Below are 18,237 nucleotides of genomic sequence, written 5' to 3' on the forward strand. Positions count from 1 at the left end.
CTCAGCTGGACACCATGCATTTAATTTTTAAAGCAAAGAAACATGTATTTAAAACCATCATCAGAAAGTGATATACTGTGTGAAAACTATGACGTAAAAACATTACGCTGCTAATCTGATGTTTTCTCACATTTTAGCATACTCTAATACTAGTTATTACTCACCTCATGGATATTATATGCGATTATATGTTTAAAAAAAAAACTGTTAATTACAGTCTTATAACAAGTAGCAATTGATTTACACTCAAACATGTTAGTGCATATCAGGTTTATCAAGAACAGTATAGTTACAGTAATGGTATGAATTGAAACCCATGAATATACAAGAGAACAGCTGTAGAATAGCTGTCCACTGTTGTGACCATTATGCATAAAAGGGTTGATGAAGCTTATCACTTCAGTTGGAAAATGCAAAGATGCCAAAGGAGCCAGAAAGTTACTGCATTGTGTTAAAAAAAAAAAAAAAAAGAAAGAAAAGAAAAGACGACACAAGAACAGGAACAGGCAGGGATGTTGGGATGGGACCCTCTTGGTGTCACCTCCAATAAAGACAGAAAATTATAAAGTGAACAACAGCCCAAAAATACTGAGAAAAACACACAGTACGTAACACTGCGGTCTAAAATCAGCCTCAAGTGATATGATAAAGCGCATCCAAGGCAACGTTATCAACTGAGTTGAGCTACAGTTCATTTATGGAAACTTTTTACCAGATTATTTCTAAAATAGTTTTGTTGAATCCTTTGTCTGAGCTGGATTTTACTGGTCCAACAGACTGTTGGATTTCAGCACTTTGAAACATGGCTCTGATACATTTATAATCAAATTCTACTGAATTAATCTATAAAGATCCAGAAGTATTTTTGTGGAGATAATCTCTCTACAATTTAACATTTACCAACTGATTTATCGCCATTTATTATAATATAATCCTTTGCATTTTTTCCACTGAAAATCTGGTATTCTTTTAAATTAACCCCTAAAAGCCCAAACTATCTCCTGCTCTAAACTGTTTAACACCAAATGTTCGTTAGAGATTTTCTTGGGATCAGAGAGGTAGATTTGAGGAAAGATGTTTTCACCTACTGACGGTTTCGGCTGTAGCTTCAGCCTTCATCAGCGCTGTCAAACGCTTCCTGGTGTGCTATATCTAAACACTTGTCTGATCACAAGAAAATCACCAATGAACATTTGGAATGGAAGACATGATGAACGTAATCAGTCTGTTTAATACCTGTTGATCCACTAAACCTATCAAAACATGTAAATAATTAGTGTAAAATGCAGTTTGTCATCTTTTCATAGTTATCAAATATGACCAATTTGGATGTTCAGAGGCTCCGTAGTGAACGTGGAAACACCATCATCTTCTACAACATTGATTTGCCAGTAAAAGCCATTGAGTCTGATCAATGACAGTGGATGGAGAGACTTGGTATATGTAGAAATATTGAAATATTTGACTGAAAAAGCCACTTTTTCTTCAGTTTTCTCAGTTTTGATATAATAACCTTTGAATTTACACAGAACTTTAATAAACATCTACATGATCAGTGAATTAAATATAGGAAAATACATGACTAACAGTAAATAATGCAAAAAATCAGGGGATAATACGATAATAAATGGTAATAAATCAACTCAAATGCAGAGAAAAATTCATTTGGACATCATCACAAGAAATAGTTCTGGGTTTTTAAGGAAAAACTTTACTGACCATGTAGGTGTTAAAAGTAAATTCAATGATAATTATATCAAAACAGAGAAAACTGAAGAAAGCATGACTTTTTCAGCAAAATATATCATTAACTGAATATAAAAACAAGTGTCTCCATTCACTGTCATTTATCAAACAGCGTGGGTTTTACTGGTGAATCAATGTTGTTGACGGTGTTTCTATGTTCACCACAGAGACTATGGATGCTTCTGCAAAGATGACAAACGGCATTTCAATTGAATTATTTACATGTATTGATAGGATTAGTTAGTTATTAAACATTTTAGATCTGTAGATGCTTTATGTTGTCCATTTATAATGCGACTTATGTGTATGTAAAAAAAATATCTGTGATATGCTTATCTTTGGCCACAACCAAAGATACTATAATTTAAAATCTTTTGACTGGATCAGCCTAAAATCACACAGATTATACCCTGCTTTAAACATTGCTCAGACTGATGCACTTAATACCACCCACCTTCTGATGGAAAATGCAAAAAATCCCTAAACAAAAGCCTTCCATGACAGGAAAAAAATATGGTAAGAAATAAACAGTTCATTCCAAAGTCATAAAAACACAATGAAGCTTCCTCTCAGATGAATATCATTAACCCATAAAGACCTAATGTTACTTTTATGGCAGTTCCCAAATAAATATTCATCTAGATTTAACCTTTCTTAAACAATTTTTCACCATTTACTATGATATTATCCTTGATTAAAGTTGATGGTTATTATATTAAAAAAACAGAAAATTGAAAAAAGTAACTTCTTAAGCGGATATTAATACCAATGTAAAAACATGTGTCTTCATTCACTGTATAACAAACTCCATTGCTTTATTTATTTGAAATCCCCTAACTCATGTCATTAACTGTTATTAGCATCATTACTAATGACTCATATTATTAATTCATGAACAGGTATAGACAAGTAAAACTGTTGGACTTCAAACTGTGGACACGGTCGATAATATTAGACATCGCGGAAACAGGATTTAGTCTGTCCTGAAGGTGAGCAAAGATTTGACCTGTAGATATTGTTTGTGTTAGTTAAAAAAATTAAATTGGGAACTGCCACAAAAGTAACACTGGGTCTTAATTTTTTGGTGAAAATCAGGTATTTTCCTTTATTTAACCCATAAAGACCCAGTGTTACTTTTGTGGTAGTTCCTAAATGTATATTTTTTCTCTATATTTAACTTTTCTTAAGTGATTTATCTCGATTTATGACATTATCCTCTGTATTTTGTGATTTTCAGTGAAAATCAGGTATTTTCCTATATTTAATCCACTGATCATGTAGATGTTGATAAAAGCTCAGATCAAAGTTGAGGGTTAGTATATCAGAAACAGAGAAATGTTGTAGAAGATGACAATGTTTCCACAGTAACTACGGAGCCTCTGAACGTCCAAATGGGTCATATCTGATGACCATGAAAAGACAACAAACTGTATTTGTGATGCACTGCCCTCAGCGGTGCTAGTAATTTATGTTAGTTGGTGTCGTTCATTTCCTATTTTATTTTGGTGAGGGGTTTTGTTAGTTTGTGTGCACTGTGTCTGTCTTGTCTATGTCCTCCCTGATTTCCCTGATTGTCTTCACCTAGGACTCATTACCTCTCTACCCTTTATATACCCTCCTCTCCTCGCATCTGTTGTCATGCCATGCCATGTCAAGATCTCCCTCGACCTTCTCCTGTTCTTCTGTGCTGCTTGTTACACTTTGTAATCTACTGATTCCACATTTGTGAAGATCTTTTTGTTATATTTTTTGATACCTCGGCTGAGAATATTTTGTGTTAAATTTTTGATACATTTGTGAAGATTTTTTTTGTTAATTTTTTGATACCACGTTTGTGAAGAACTTTTTGTTAAATTTTTGATACCACGTTTGTGAAGATCTTTTTGTTACAATTTTTGATACTTCGATTGAGAAGATTTTTGAGTTACATTTCTTATTCTACTGTAGTGAAGATATTTTTGTTGCTTTAATATTTTGAGTAATAAATACTCAAACTAAGTTCATTTCGTCTCTGTCTCGTGCATTTGGGTCCAAGCCTTGTGTAATCGTAAGAGTATTTTACACTAGTTATTTACATGTATCGATGGAATCAGTGGATCAACAGGTATTAATCATTTTATATCAGTAGACTGTTTTGGTCGTCGGTGGCTGTTTAGGTCTTTATGGGTTAATTCACTGAGATTAAAGTTGAAGAAAGAGTGAAGAAAAAGTGACTTTTTTCAGCAAAGATATCAATAATAATGTAAAAATAGGTGTCTCCATCCACTGTCATGGATCAAACTCCATGGGTTTTACTGGTGAATCAGTGTTGTAGAAGATGACAGTGTTTTCACGTTCACTACAGAGCCTCTGAACGTCCAAATGGGTCATATCTGATGACCATGAAAAGATGACAAACTGTATTTTACACCAGTTATTTACATGTATTGATGGAATTAGGGGATAGGTATTAACCATTTTATATCGGTTTTGGTTGTCGGTGGCTGTTTGGGTCTTTATGGGTTAATTCACTGAGATTAAAGTTGAGTTATTATTTCAGTAGCAGAAAACTGAAGAAAAAGTGACTTTTTTCAGCAAAGATATCAATAACAACATAAAAATAGGTGTCTCCATCCACTGTCATGGATCAAACTCCATGGGTTTTACTGGTGAATCAGTGTTGTAGAAGATGACAGTGTTTTCACGTTCACTACAGAGCCTCTGAACGTCCAAATGGGTCATATCTGATGACCATGAAAAGATGACAAACTGTATTTTACACCAGTTATTTACATGTATTGATGGAATTAGGGGATAGGTATTAACCATTTTATATCGGTTTTGGTTGTCGGTGGCTGTTTGGGTCTTTATGGGTTAATTCACTGAGATTAAAGTTGAGTTATTATTTCAGTAGCAGAAAACTGAAGAAAAAGTGACTTTTTTCAGCAAAGATATCAATAACAACATAAAAATAGGTGTCGCCATCCACTGTCATGGATCAAACTCCATGGGTTTTACTGGTGAATCAATGCTGTAGAAGATGACGATGTTTCCACAGTAACTATGGAGCCTCTGAATGTCCAAATGGGTCATATCTGATGACCATGAAAAGATGACAAATTGCATTTTACACAAATTATTTACATGTTTTGATAGGAGTAGTGGATCAGAAGTCATTAAACAGTTTAGATCAGTAGATGGTTTTGGTTGCGAGTTGCTGTTTGGGTCTTTATGGGTTAATGAATACACAGTTATGAAATAATATTCCATTTCTGAATTGTCATTAACTCCACATAAATCTAACACCCAGAACCTGTAACCAAATTATCATCTGACAAAAGGTGAGTGTGATCATGGAAACAGCGGAACAGGCTTTTACACACTGGAGTGTTCCTGTAGAGTACAATATAACCAACTGGTGTGTGATGAGCCGAATGATGAAGCAGGAAGCTGCAGGCGCAGAAAAAAATATTACCTGTCTAAAATCACTAACCTGTGCTCATAACAGCTGCTGTTCCAAACTGAGGTTAGCAAACACACGAATAAACCAACTGTCATCCTCTCTAGCTCGGCAGCAGCAGCAGCAGAGAGAGAACATGAGCACAAGTGTGTCTAAAATGTAAACCCAGGCACAGAACTCCAAACTCATTTCATTACGAATGCATTTCAACTGTCTTAAGAGCGGCCGACAGACCTGAAGGACTGACTCTGATAATGGATTTTAAGCCCTCTGTGGCATGTCGCTGCTCTCTGTTAGTACCTTCTTTGACAACGTGGTTAAAATAACACAAACCCGACAGAAAAAAATTAATTAATAAATAATAATACGAATAATACGTCTATGCCTGTGATCCTCTGAGGTAATCTATGAACACCACTAGGCTTTGTCAGTCTTTTGGTGTGTTTTCATCAGCCACATACTGGGGCGGCAGACTGTTTGGAATAATTTTAGAATGAAACGTCACATATTTATACCCTGTGAGAGCTGGATTCTGGGATGATTCTATCCTGAGTACACCCTTAATTAACACCAGAGACACCTAAACAGGCTGGAATAAGATAGAAAAACTCTGCATTTATTCTCACTGTTTTTCTGAAGCATTTCTTCGTGGACTTATTAGTTTCTATCCAGGCTCACTGGAGTATGCTTAGGTCTTTCTTATGATTTGGTCCCCAATGATGGCGTTCATGTAGATTTTTGTGTGTGTTCTCTTCAGCCCTTGTGTAAAAATTTTTAATAAAATATGCTATGGGGATATCCAGAAGTGCGGAGATGGTGTATGAGTTGAACAAACAATCCAAAAAGTTATTAGCGCACAGTCATTCATATTTTAAACCCACTCTTTCTGTTGTCTCTAAGGGTCAAAAATAGTCTGGAGGTCTGATGTGGATTCATCTTACATTTATCACGGTGGGAGAACATGATTGTTGAGTTTTCAGTCTGCAAATGCATAGAATAAAGTAACATGGGAATAATATAATGGAGGCAGATGGTGTACGGGGAACAGAATGTATGCAAGGTTATTACGAGTTACAAATGATGAGTAATTCTATTTCACAGGGTCATCAGTCAGAATGTAGGTCCATTCTCAACACATTAATTAAAGGCGGTAGTCACTAAACCTTTTCAGCACAAGACCCTGAACATTTATTTTGTGTCTCCATAGGACCCAAATTTAACCTTAAACCCTTTAAAGCTCGAACCATTAAATTATTGACAGAAAATTCCAGTTCTTTGAAACCAGAGCCTTTATTGGTCCTTCTGAGCAACTCAAAAATGTTTTTTTCAAATATCAATTTCCATGTATGAGTTTCAGTTTTGGATCATATTTGATACATCAGGTCTCAATGCTCAAATATTATTATTTTGAACAAACAAAAGCATAATATAACACAAACATGTCTAACAAATTGGTAATTCCTTTTCAAAATTGGCAAAGTTCTGCTTCCTTCCTCATTAATGACAGTCTTGTAGTGTCACTGGAAAGGCCTCTGGTGAACGAATTCCTCCCCCTAGTGGATTATCCGTGTATTGCATGTATCTAATTGAATACATCAGGTTTTTCCAAGAAAAAAAATATCACACTGATCATGTATAGGGCTTCGAAACTCATATATCAAATATGATACCTTTGGTGTATAGGGTTAAGAGTTGTTATGTCATATATGCAACACAGCAGTATGTTTGCACACTTTAATATCTATATTTTGGCACAAGGAATAAATGATTACATTTTGGTGGTGATTTAGCAGGGGGGCGGGGGGGTGATCTGCCTTGGCGGAGGTCTGTGCTCTCCAAGTGCTCTTCTAGTTTAATTATATTTTCGTTTTTTTTTTTTTTTTTTTTCTTTCCGGCATCTTTAATTGCACTTGCACGAAGCAACTGTAACACACAACATTTTTTGGGATTAATACAGTATTCTGGTTCTGATTCTGATGTCATTTTTGTCTTTTCCATATTTTGTGTCTGATTATGTCATTTAGATAGTTTTCCTCGGATGTCTCTTACACGTCTATTTGTTTATGCTCTTTCCATTGCATTAAATTTGCTTATGTTATTTTTGTCTTATTACATCATCTGTGTCTTGTTATTCATTTACTGATTTTTTTGTACATCACTTTCCTCTCTCAAAACATAGCTTTAGTGAGGATAACATTTACAAAATTAACTAGAAAAGTACTCAGAGCGCAGACCGCCGCCAAGGCAGATCAGTGCCCCCCCCCCCCAGCATCACCACCAAAATGTAATCATTTGTTCCTTGTGCCAGTATCAACTTTTCCTGCAAATTTCATCAAAATCCTTCCAGACCTTTTTGAGTTATCTTGCTAACAGACAGACGAACCCCCCCCTCCCATCACCACCAAAATTTTATCATTTGTTCCTTGTGCCAGTATCAACAATTCCTGAAAATTGCAGGAAAATCCATCCATAACTTTTTGAGTTATCTTGCAAACAGACAGACAGACAAACCCCAAACCCTGATGAAAACATAACCTCTGTCGTTCCTTGGCGGAGGTTATATTTTCATCGGGGTTTGTCTGTTTGTTTGCAGGAAATGTTGATACTGCCATAAGGAACAAATGATTAAATTTTGGTGGCAAGTGGGGAAAGGGGGGGGTTGATGAAATTTTCAGGAAAATTTGATACTGGCAAAGGAACAAATGATTGGGGGGGGGTTGATCTGCCTTGGCGGAGGTCTGTGCTCTCCAAGTGCTTTTCTAGTTATGTACTGTACTTCTTTGGTTACTCTGCAAAAACAGTCCACATTCATTTCCCAAAGAGCCTGACTTATGCCACGTCTACACTAATATGTATACGTTTCTTAACAGATACAAATATAGGTCTACTTTATTTATCTCCGGGGAAATTCACAAACTCATGTCATTGACATCATTACTAATGAGTCATATCATATCATTAACTCATAAACAGGTAGAGACAGGTAAGACTGTTGCACATGGTCAATGATATTGGACATCACAGAAACAAGTTTTAGTCTGTCCTGAAGGTGAGCAATGACAGGTTTTGACCTGTAGTTTTTGTTTGTGTTAGTTTGGGTTGTGAAACACATTCCATTTCCCAAATGAGAGAGAAATGAGGGGGAAAAAAACAACAATAGGCATTGTTTTCTTTTTTTCCCCTTGTCCATGGACACAGAAAAACATGCAAAGTATTCATTCTGTAAAGTGTTTTCAAACATGGTTTATGTGTGAATAAAGGACCTAAAGATAGAGGAATTTATTTGTTTTATTAAATGGATTGGGTATTAAAGGTGCAGTATGTAGGAATTATGTTCTAAGTAATTATAAAATGGCCTTGACTGTCACCAGACATTAAGGAATCATGTTCATTTCAAATACTGACATCACTGACAGTAGTAGTCCAGCCAGAATATTTGCATTTGAAAAGCTCAGTGTCAGCCCCTAAATGATGTTTCTGTTGTCATTGTGTGTTTTGGTCTGATGCTCCACCCATCACCTGTCTTCCAGTCACACAGTCAGTAGCCTTTCAGCATCCAGGTTGCCAGTTCCCACTGAGCTGCAGCTGGAACATTTCTGATCATAAATGTCTGACGTTAATAAACCTAAAAGGCCTCTTATTATTCCCAAATACATCATGACAAAGTGAAAAACAAAACAAGGATATGTATAGGGAATGATTTTGAAACATTGAGAAAGTGGAGAAGAATTTGAAGACTGATGCTGGCTAGTCTCACCACCCGGTAAGAACCACTGACAGCCAGGGCCGCGGTCTCTTCATCCGGTCCCAGACTGGCGGTGTGTAATCCGAAAGGGGGGGATGGGGGGTGAGGGGGTTCGGTAGTCTGGCATCCGTGGTTCGGTCGGGGGGTACAGTAGCGATTCGTGTCGCTTGTACGAAACTTAAGGAAGGGGAAGGGAGTACAGTTGGTGTCGGCTGCTGCCTTATCGGTACAGACAGCTGCCTGTCAGCCAGCTCAGCCCATAAAAAAAATAAAAATAAGAAAAGAAAAAAAAAAAAAAAGGCTCATTTATCTTTTCTCTATCTCCTGAATCTGTGTAAACTTTCATTTGAGTGTGCAGGACGTTTGTCCTGGCCTATTATATATTATACTTATGTATAATAAGTCTGGTGATGATATTTTGAATGAAATTTATGGTGTGGTGGGAAGGATTAGTGGAAACGCTAGTAGTAGACACTCATGCTGGATCTGGCAACCCCTAGTCTGGGGGGAGGCGGAGAGGATACCACACTCTACAGTATTTTGAATGGGATTGCAGTACGGCACCTTTAAGTAAAGCACAAACATATTTGCACCGTATCTGTTCATGCATATGACATTCAAGGGCATTTGCAAGTTTGACTGAACAGTAATTATCATTTATGTTTAATGTTTTTATTTTTTTCTATTTTTTTGACCGAAAGATTAGGGGAGAAATGGAAGAGTAATTTCTAAATGGAAGAAACATATTTTCTTTATTAAGCCTCAAATAACTGCTAGCAACCAAAACCATCTGCTGATGTAAAATGTTTAATACCTGTTGATCCACTAATCCTATCAACACATTTAAATAATTTGGTGTAAAATGCAGTTTGTCATCTTTTTATGGTCATCAGATACGATTCATTTGGACGTTTAGAGGCTCTGTAGTGAAAGTGGAAACACCATCATCTTCTATAACAATGATTCACCAGTAAAACCCATGGAGTTTGATCAATAATAGTGGATGGAGACACTGGAAAAAGTCACTCCTCAGTTTTCTTTGTTTCTGATATAACAACCATCAACTTTAATCTGAGCTTTTATGAACATCTACATAATAAGTGAATAAAGTATAGGAAAATGCCACATTTTCAATAAAAAATACAATGCAATATACAGAGGATAATATAATAATAAATGGTGATAAATCACTTAAGAAAGGTTAAATAGAGAGAAAAATTCATTTTGGGACGGCCTCAAAAGTAGCACTGGGTCTTTAATCTTGCAAATAAGAAATAAGTGTAGCAAGAATAGGATACCAAATTATTTATTAATTGAGTGTTGATTTATTGATTAATTTAACCATAGATTTATAATTAAGCTTAAACTTAAATCAACCCAAAACAATAATTTAGAAGTCTTGCAAAAGTGGTAGTTCGTGGACTGCACATTGAACCCATGTGTGAATAAATAGTACACAAAGCACAACTGAAACAATGGATTTATATACATATAAATAATTTATTAACTAAACTAAGACACACAAATAACATAAAGACAAGAGACAAATACAACAAAAGGAGCAGGAGATTATGGACAGGAGAATATGTAAATTAAGTTGGCAGATAGCTATATTCAAGAGATTATAATGTTAGTGAGGTTACGTTGAGGTAAACCTACTAAACTTGGAATAACACCAACTCAGATAAATCAGGAGCAAGTTTTCTTACAAGTTGTTGCGGTGCGGATGCAGCAACTGGCACGGCCTTGACGGCGGATGGATGAAGTCTTCTGACGTAGTTCGAAGCAGGAACAGGCTGTGAAGCGACGTGCTTGCGCTGGAGGCCTGAAGGTCTGGAGGTCTGAAGTTCTGAAGCTCTGAAGTTCTGCTGGCTGGAGGCGGTTCACAGCTGGCTCTGGCGGCTGGTTCTGGAAAGCTCGCCAGGAGAAGATGGAACAGCTCTGAGAGCCAAGGAGATGGTCAAGACTCCTTGGAGAAAGCTCTTTGCGTAGGTGAGAGCTCAGAAGAGGTGGAGAAAGCTCTTCTCTTTGCGTAGGTGAGAGCCCTGGAGAGGTGGAAAAGACTCTCTGCGTAGGTGAGGGCCCAGAAGATGGACAGGACTCCGTTGAAAAGTTGGTTTCATTCACCTTTATAGTTCTGTCCAAAAACCAACTTGCCACACCTTCCTTTTGAATAGAGATGAGTCATCGATGCCTTGGGGCGTTGCCTTCTTTGTCTGTTTTCGGCGGGAAAACGCCTCCTCGTGAATATTCAAAAGTATCACGTTTCTCTTCCCTCTTGGGAAGACAGAGGGGGAGAGGACTGTGGGCAACCTTGTAAGAAAACTTTGCATCCTTAAATAAGATCCTTAAATAAGATCACTTAAACTTTATACATCACCTGTAACCTCACTTAAGCATCAGTAAAATAATAGCATGATTATTCAGACATGCTATAAGCAGTGATACTCTTACTTTCACATAATTCACCCTGAACATGATCAGGACACACACATGTGAAACCACAGGTCAGGCAAATGGCTTAAGTCTTACGTGCATAAAAGAGTTAACATGCTGAGTTAATAAACATGAACACATAATGTAATACATTATTTACATGGCACATAGAGTGATTTTGTCATTCAGTCCTTTGTTCGTTTCTGGGTTCATCTTCACCTCTGGATAAGCAACAAGTTCCGGGGTGCTCTCAATTACCACGACAAGGGAAATGGCTCTTGATGAAGAACAGAGCGAAAATGAGCCTAAGTTTCATTGTTCTGTGTACTTTTAAATTAGGTTAGTCTCATTCTTTAAGCTCATCCATCATTATAAATGTCGCTTGTAGAGGATGTCCCAGCTTTGACCTGGTGACGGACCAATCAGCATGGTTGTTCAGGAATTTGGTTTGACACGGAGAGGAAGATAATATAATTTATGATTCTGTTTTTGAGTCCGTTCACTCACTCCACCGTCATCCGGCTACATAAGTGAAACATACAGTCACTGTATATATTACACTACATACACTAATTCAAAAATCTGCAAACAAATTTATGTTTATATGCAGTCTTCTTCAATAAAATGGAACTGGCATTTCTACAGGGTGTCCCATAAGTCTCCATACATAGGAGACATAATACATTCCATGGTTCTAACATGTATTTCTTTATATTTCTTCTTTATAGTTCTTCAGCAGTGGAGGACACGCATTGAAATGTGTTCCCGACCATATGGCAGTCATATAGAGCATATTATATAAATAAAAATGGTTTATGTCAAGAAACGTTTATTTTTCCTATGTATGGAGACTTATGGGACACCCTGTACATCGATGTCACATTCCCATTTGTCCATAATCAGGTGTTTAATAGGCACTGACAGTTGTTGAATGATATTTCCACATCCTTCTAGCAGACAGGAACTCAGAAATGTAGTTAAGATGGTTGTGAAAGGGTCAGTTTTATGTTAAGGGTCAGTTTTTGTTATTTATTTTATTTAACATTAAACTTCAGAGAGAGAGAATGTGAAGCCACAAAAGGAAATCAAACCCCTGTATCCCACATGGAGGTCAAATAATGAATCCATACACCCTAAAGGCCAATGAAGAAGCATAAATTTACACTGAATATAACACATATAAATGTGTACTGCATTCCCTATAATGGTAAGTGTGCCTCTTGTAGTTGTGCTTCATCTTAAATTAAAATGGTTCATCATTATGATTATGATGATGAGCATCATAATCTTAATGCACTTGGTGTCTTATACTGAGCTCACATCTCTGCAGCAAGCATTATAGAAAAAATAAATAAATAAAAAATTATAGAAGATCCAGAACGACTGCTGAGTTCAGTCGACTTTATGTGAATGCTGCATTAATTCACACAGTTACATGCAAAAATAATGTAAGGCAATGCTGAGGAGATCCAAAGAATTTAAAGTACTTTATTCCCTTTGCTTAATCTGACAGAATATGCTACAAATTACATTTAGAAGCATGTGTAAAGGAATACATTCTCAAAGTAGCTGCCCCCCTTCCAATACTGTCTCACTTTCTCACTAAAGCCAGTAAAATCCTTTAATGTGCAACCATTAAAATCTCAAAATCCAGACAGAAAACATCAGTATGTTGGTTTGAAACCTCATTTAATTGCACTACTTGTGAGAATGTGACACAGTGCACTATGAGTGTTAGGCATATTTTTCATAAATCCATATCAAGGGAGCGTCTTTTGGCGCAACAGAAAAAAAAAAAAGGCAATTGTAGAGACCTGGAGCGATCACAAAGTGTTATAGTATTATCTGCAACAATATGATAAACATTACAGTATCGCCATGTTCTGGGAAAGGACAATTATATGAAGGCAAAAAGATACCTAAGCCAATAAAAAACAGCCACAAGCTACTAAATATGTTGGAGTGGAAGACGAATGATGGGAAATATGAGTCAGGTTTATTAATATGGAGAAGTCGTCATGGTAACGCAGGAGGAGGTAAATCTTAGGGGACTAGTTTGCAGAAGGCACGGGTAAAATAACTTGATCTGGTTCTGTAAAGTGATTAAAAAGCTTTCTCCGCCTACAAGCACTTTGCATTTAGTTTACTCCTCAAGGTTCAGGATAAACAATGTCAGTCAGAAACAATATATTTAATGTCAGACTCTAAAGGTATAACGTTTCAAGTAATACAACATTTCAGTGTAAAAAAACATTGTGCTGTGTAATGCAGCTTAACCCACAAAAACCCAAACAGCCATTGATCTATGTAGATGCATAATGATGTGTAATGTTTAATAACCTCCGATCCATTAATCCTATCAAAACATGTAAATAATTGGCGTAAAATGCAGTTTGCCATCTTTTCGTGGTCATCAGATATGACCCATTTGGACGTTCAGAGGTGCCGTAGTGAACGTAGAAACACTGTCATCTTCTACAACATTGGTTCACCAGTAAAACCCATGGAGTTGGATCAATGACAGTGGTTGCAGATGCTTATTTTTGTGTTCAGTTATTGATATATTTGCTCGAAAAGTCACTTTTTTCCCGTTTTATATTTTTAACATAATAACCCTCAACTTTAATCTGAGCTTCCATGAACATCTACATGATCATTAAATTAGAGACAGGAAAATATATGATTTTCACTGAAAAAATAAAAATTACAGAGGATAACATTATAATAAATAGTGATAAATCATTTAAAGGAGTGATATTTTAGTTTTTTAAATGGAATTATGCATTTTAAAACATTACCCTGTGGTCTACATAAACTGTAAATGCTATGCTTGAGTCTGGGTCTTCATTAATTCAACTCCACAGGCCCATCTTTAAAGCTTTAAAGCCGTTCAGCCACTTGTGTTTGTTAATACAACCAACAACTGAACATTTTAGGTAATCTGACATATTTTTAGTTTTTACTACAACCGCTGCTGCTAATGAACAATTATGGTGTACTCTGAGAAATGTTTGTCGGAGGTTTTGACCTTATATGTGCAAATGTCGTGATATAACTAGTTAACAAATTAAGCAGGAATTGAAACTGGTTGTAGAAATCCACTCAGTTTTTGCTGGAATGAATATAAAGATAGCTTTGCAGCACCTAGAGGGTTCAAATTCAAACTTTTCGAACTATTAGGGTCCAAATACACAAACAAATGTACCAAAGAGTAATACAAGCAAAATATGACCCCTTTAAGAAAGGTTAAATTTAAAGGAAAATTAATTTGGGAACTGCCACAAAAGTAGTCCACAGAGATGGTTTTCATCCGTATCTGAAAACTAGTTCTTGTAAGAATATTTGAGCTTAATTTTTGTGGAAAGATAAAGGTGATGAATGAATTAAAAAAACAAGTAAAATTAAGCCTCTCTGTGTTTGTGTTGAGACAAACAGTGAAAAGACCGATAGAATTATAACCCTGCCCAAGGTCTTAATTACTCACCGAACCATCCTCCAGCAATTGAGATGCCTCATCAATTTAATTACTTTACAACCCAGGCCCGCCCTACGCTGTCAAACACTTGGCATCGGAAGTTTCCAGTCACCCTGTAATTGTAAATATGCCAGAGGCAAACCGCTTTTGCACTGCAGTTTTTAGTGTTACAAGGGTTCATGAATCAAAGCGGCACAAATAGAAACACTTCATTTACGATCCTGAAATTTATATTCAAATTCAGTGAAATGCATCCTGTGTGTACAGTATATATTCTGTATGTAGGAGTTCATTTGTTTTAGTACTGCTGTAAAGGACATTAGCTTCCACTACTACTGTTTTGCTGCCATTATCACTGAAAGACCGCACAGTCCCTCAATATCTGGGCTTTCTCAAAATTTCAGATGGTTAAAGGTGCAGTTGGATATTCTAATCCAATTCATTTTTGGCCATTTCAGCAGATATCTTTGCTGTTTATTGTGTTTATTTGTCTGCAGAGTTGGTACACAACCCTGGCTCTGTAAATGGCAAATGTAAAATGCCTGAGACCGATCCAAAATATATTATTCTACCCAGTCAGCAAAATGATACGTTAATTTCATTCCATTTTGTTTTAACAGGGGACTTGTGTGTGTACAGTCACCAATATGTGCAACCACAATGCACCTCTCTGGATCTGGGGGGTGGCACTTATGAAGAGATGAATGTGTTTGGTTGGATCTCTCGTGAATGACCGACTCCATCTTTAAGAAGTTTGACCACCGTTTATTGTAACATTCTCCTCTTTTTCCTGCATGTAATTCACTGATCATGTACATGTTCATTAAATCTCAGAGTAAATTCAAAAGTTAATATATCAAAACAGAGAAAATTGTAGAAGAAGTGGCTTTTTCAGCAAAATATATCGTTAATTCTACATAAAAACAAGATCCACTGTCATTGATCCATCTCCGTGGGTTTTACTGGTGAATCAATATTGTAGAAGATGACAGTATTCCACGGTAACTACGGATCCTCTGAATGTCCAAATGGGTCATATCTGATGACCATGAAAAGATGGCAAACTGCATTTTACACCAATTATTTACATGTATTGATAGGATTAGTGGATCAACAGGTTTTAAACACTTTACATCAGTAAATGGTTTTGGTTGCAGTGACTGTTTGAGTCTTTGAGTGTTAGCATCATTTTGAAAATGTTCTACCTAAAAGACAATGGCAAAACATTTCAGCACCTCCACTCTGGACAGCGACTGGACTTTGTTGTGCAGCAGGAGATAATACCTGTAATACCTAATATCGGCTAAAATTTACTTAGGGGGTCAAATGAGTGGCCATTTTTGTCAGGAAAAAAAAAAGTTGTAAGAAATGCATAGAACTGTGTTGAAATAATGCTAATACATTTGTGCACGGACTACTGATATTATTTGACAGTGGAAGCTATATTTTCAGAAATATTGGATTTTGAATAGCACGTGTATGTGAAAACTTTTGCTGGTGGACGGACGTGACAGTGGACAGACGTGACATTACCCATGATGATCTGGTCAGTTCCAGTACTTTATTAGTAATAAACTTATATGCTTACTATTGCTAATTATCATCTTACTCTAAATGTTAGTATTGTGGAAAAAACAATAACAGCTGACACAAAAACACAAAATGTGGCAGTGGACGGATGTGACATGGTTGTTACGGATCCCATCATACTGATGCTCGGCAGCCATGTCACCGTTTCCAGAAATGATCCCTGTGCAAAAACTAGGATCATAATTATTTATTGTATAGTTTATCATCATACTAAAGAGGAAATAACAATATAGAATTGTTATTTCTTTATAAAAATGCTTATTATTAGAAAACTGTTGATTTAAAAAGTGATGTGTGACATTCTTAATGTATGTATTGACGTAACATAAGCAGGATGGATCAGCACCATACTCCATACTGCAACCTGCAAAAATAAAACATGTGATATGTAGTATATAATCTTGTAAGAAAAAATGGGGAATCTAAAAGAATAGAATATTTGTTTTTCAGGTAAATTCAGTTAAAATATAACTTGGCCATTTGTGACATGAAAATATAGCATTAATTGTGATGAAATTGGATATTTTTGACCTGAAAATATAGTTCATATGACCATCAACGTGTTGCAACATAACTGAAATCCTGCAAATTTGCATAACTTGCATTTACCAACACAAAGTTCCTTTGGGGATTCACTTATATTGATTTCTTATGCACAAAGACATAAAGAAGACCTCTAAGCAAATTTTAGCCGAATATCACCATAATCTTCAAATTTAGAATTACATTTTAAAAACTAATAAACAAAAATAAATTAAATACTCATTAATTTTCAAAAGCCCCAGGGAGCCGCAGCAGAGGAATGAAAGAGCTACATGCGACTCCAGAGCTGCCTGGGAGGATATATAAAAATGGAGTTGACAGGAGGAATCTGTCCGTGTTCCTCAAGACGCTGTGGTGAGCAGAGACATGAAGGACCTACCACCAGAAGACCTACTAGCTGTCCTCCAGCATGTTTCTTTTTATTGGCTATGACAACAAGCAACGGTGTATCTGAAGCTCGTAACTCGGAAAACTCGTAAGTTGGTGCACTCGCAAGTCAAACTACCACTGTAGTGGACATATTGTAGTACAGACAGTAACAGTGCTGCTGCAGCAGCTGCTACAAAGAGGTGAGGCAGGCGGTGTGTTCCAGACGTTGTGAATAAAATGCAAAGTGACAGGTTTAAACACTAGCATGCACAGACAGCATACTCGTAGCCCCTTCACTTCTAAGTGGACAAAAACACATGAATCCAGCATTAATAGTGTAATAACCTGCTGTCCCAAGGAAAATCAGCTGTCAGACCCCTGTGAGCTCTGCTAGCCAGTTCGCTCCAGCTCTGGTTCAGCTGACACTAGGTCCAGATGATAAATGTAACTGCTGAGGCTCTTATCAGTGAGTTTATCACCGGCAAACACATCTCACACTAATACACACACACACACCGAATACTCTCAGCGCACTTACTCTGCACTGTGTGTTGTACAATTACAGAATATTTCCTCCGTGCAACACTCTCAACCCATGTACCTTTTTTGTTAATCTTACCTTATATATGTTCTATATTGCCTGTATATGTATCCTTTTTTGTTGTACATATTTCTCATTTGTAGGATACAGTTAGCTTATTGTATATTTCAGTAGTTTTTTGAGTACTTTAGTTGTATGTTCAATATTTTTATCTTGTAGCTTTCATACATTGCTTACAATTTTAAGTATTTTGTGATATTTTTATAAAGTCCTTTTTTGCATTAATTGCTTTTGCTGCTAAACAAATTGTCATTGTTCTTGTGGCAGTGACAATATAGATCTATTCTATTCTA

General features: G+C 36.4%; 1 protein-coding gene and 1 long non-coding RNA gene across 2 annotated transcripts in view; both read right to left on the minus strand.

Moving 5' to 3' along the window:
- Positions 1-18,237, minus strand: part of astn2 (astrotactin 2) — an 824,937-nt gene that overhangs the window by 234,110 nt on the left and 572,590 nt on the right. The gene's annotated exons all lie outside the window — the stretch shown is intronic.
- LOC115429262 (uncharacterized) lies at positions 16,068-17,396 on the minus strand. Its single transcript, XR_003936752.1, has 3 exons — positions 17,341-17,396; positions 17,134-17,302; positions 16,068-16,144 (listed from the first exon to the last, which is right to left on the minus strand). It is a non-coding gene; the product is annotated as an uncharacterized LOC115429262 (long non-coding RNA).

The sequence above is a fragment of the Sphaeramia orbicularis genome, chromosome 12 (genome assembly GCF_902148855.1).
Source record: "Sphaeramia orbicularis chromosome 12, fSphaOr1.1, whole genome shotgun sequence".
Lineage (NCBI taxonomy): Eukaryota > Metazoa > Chordata > Actinopteri > Kurtiformes > Apogonidae > Sphaeramia > Sphaeramia orbicularis.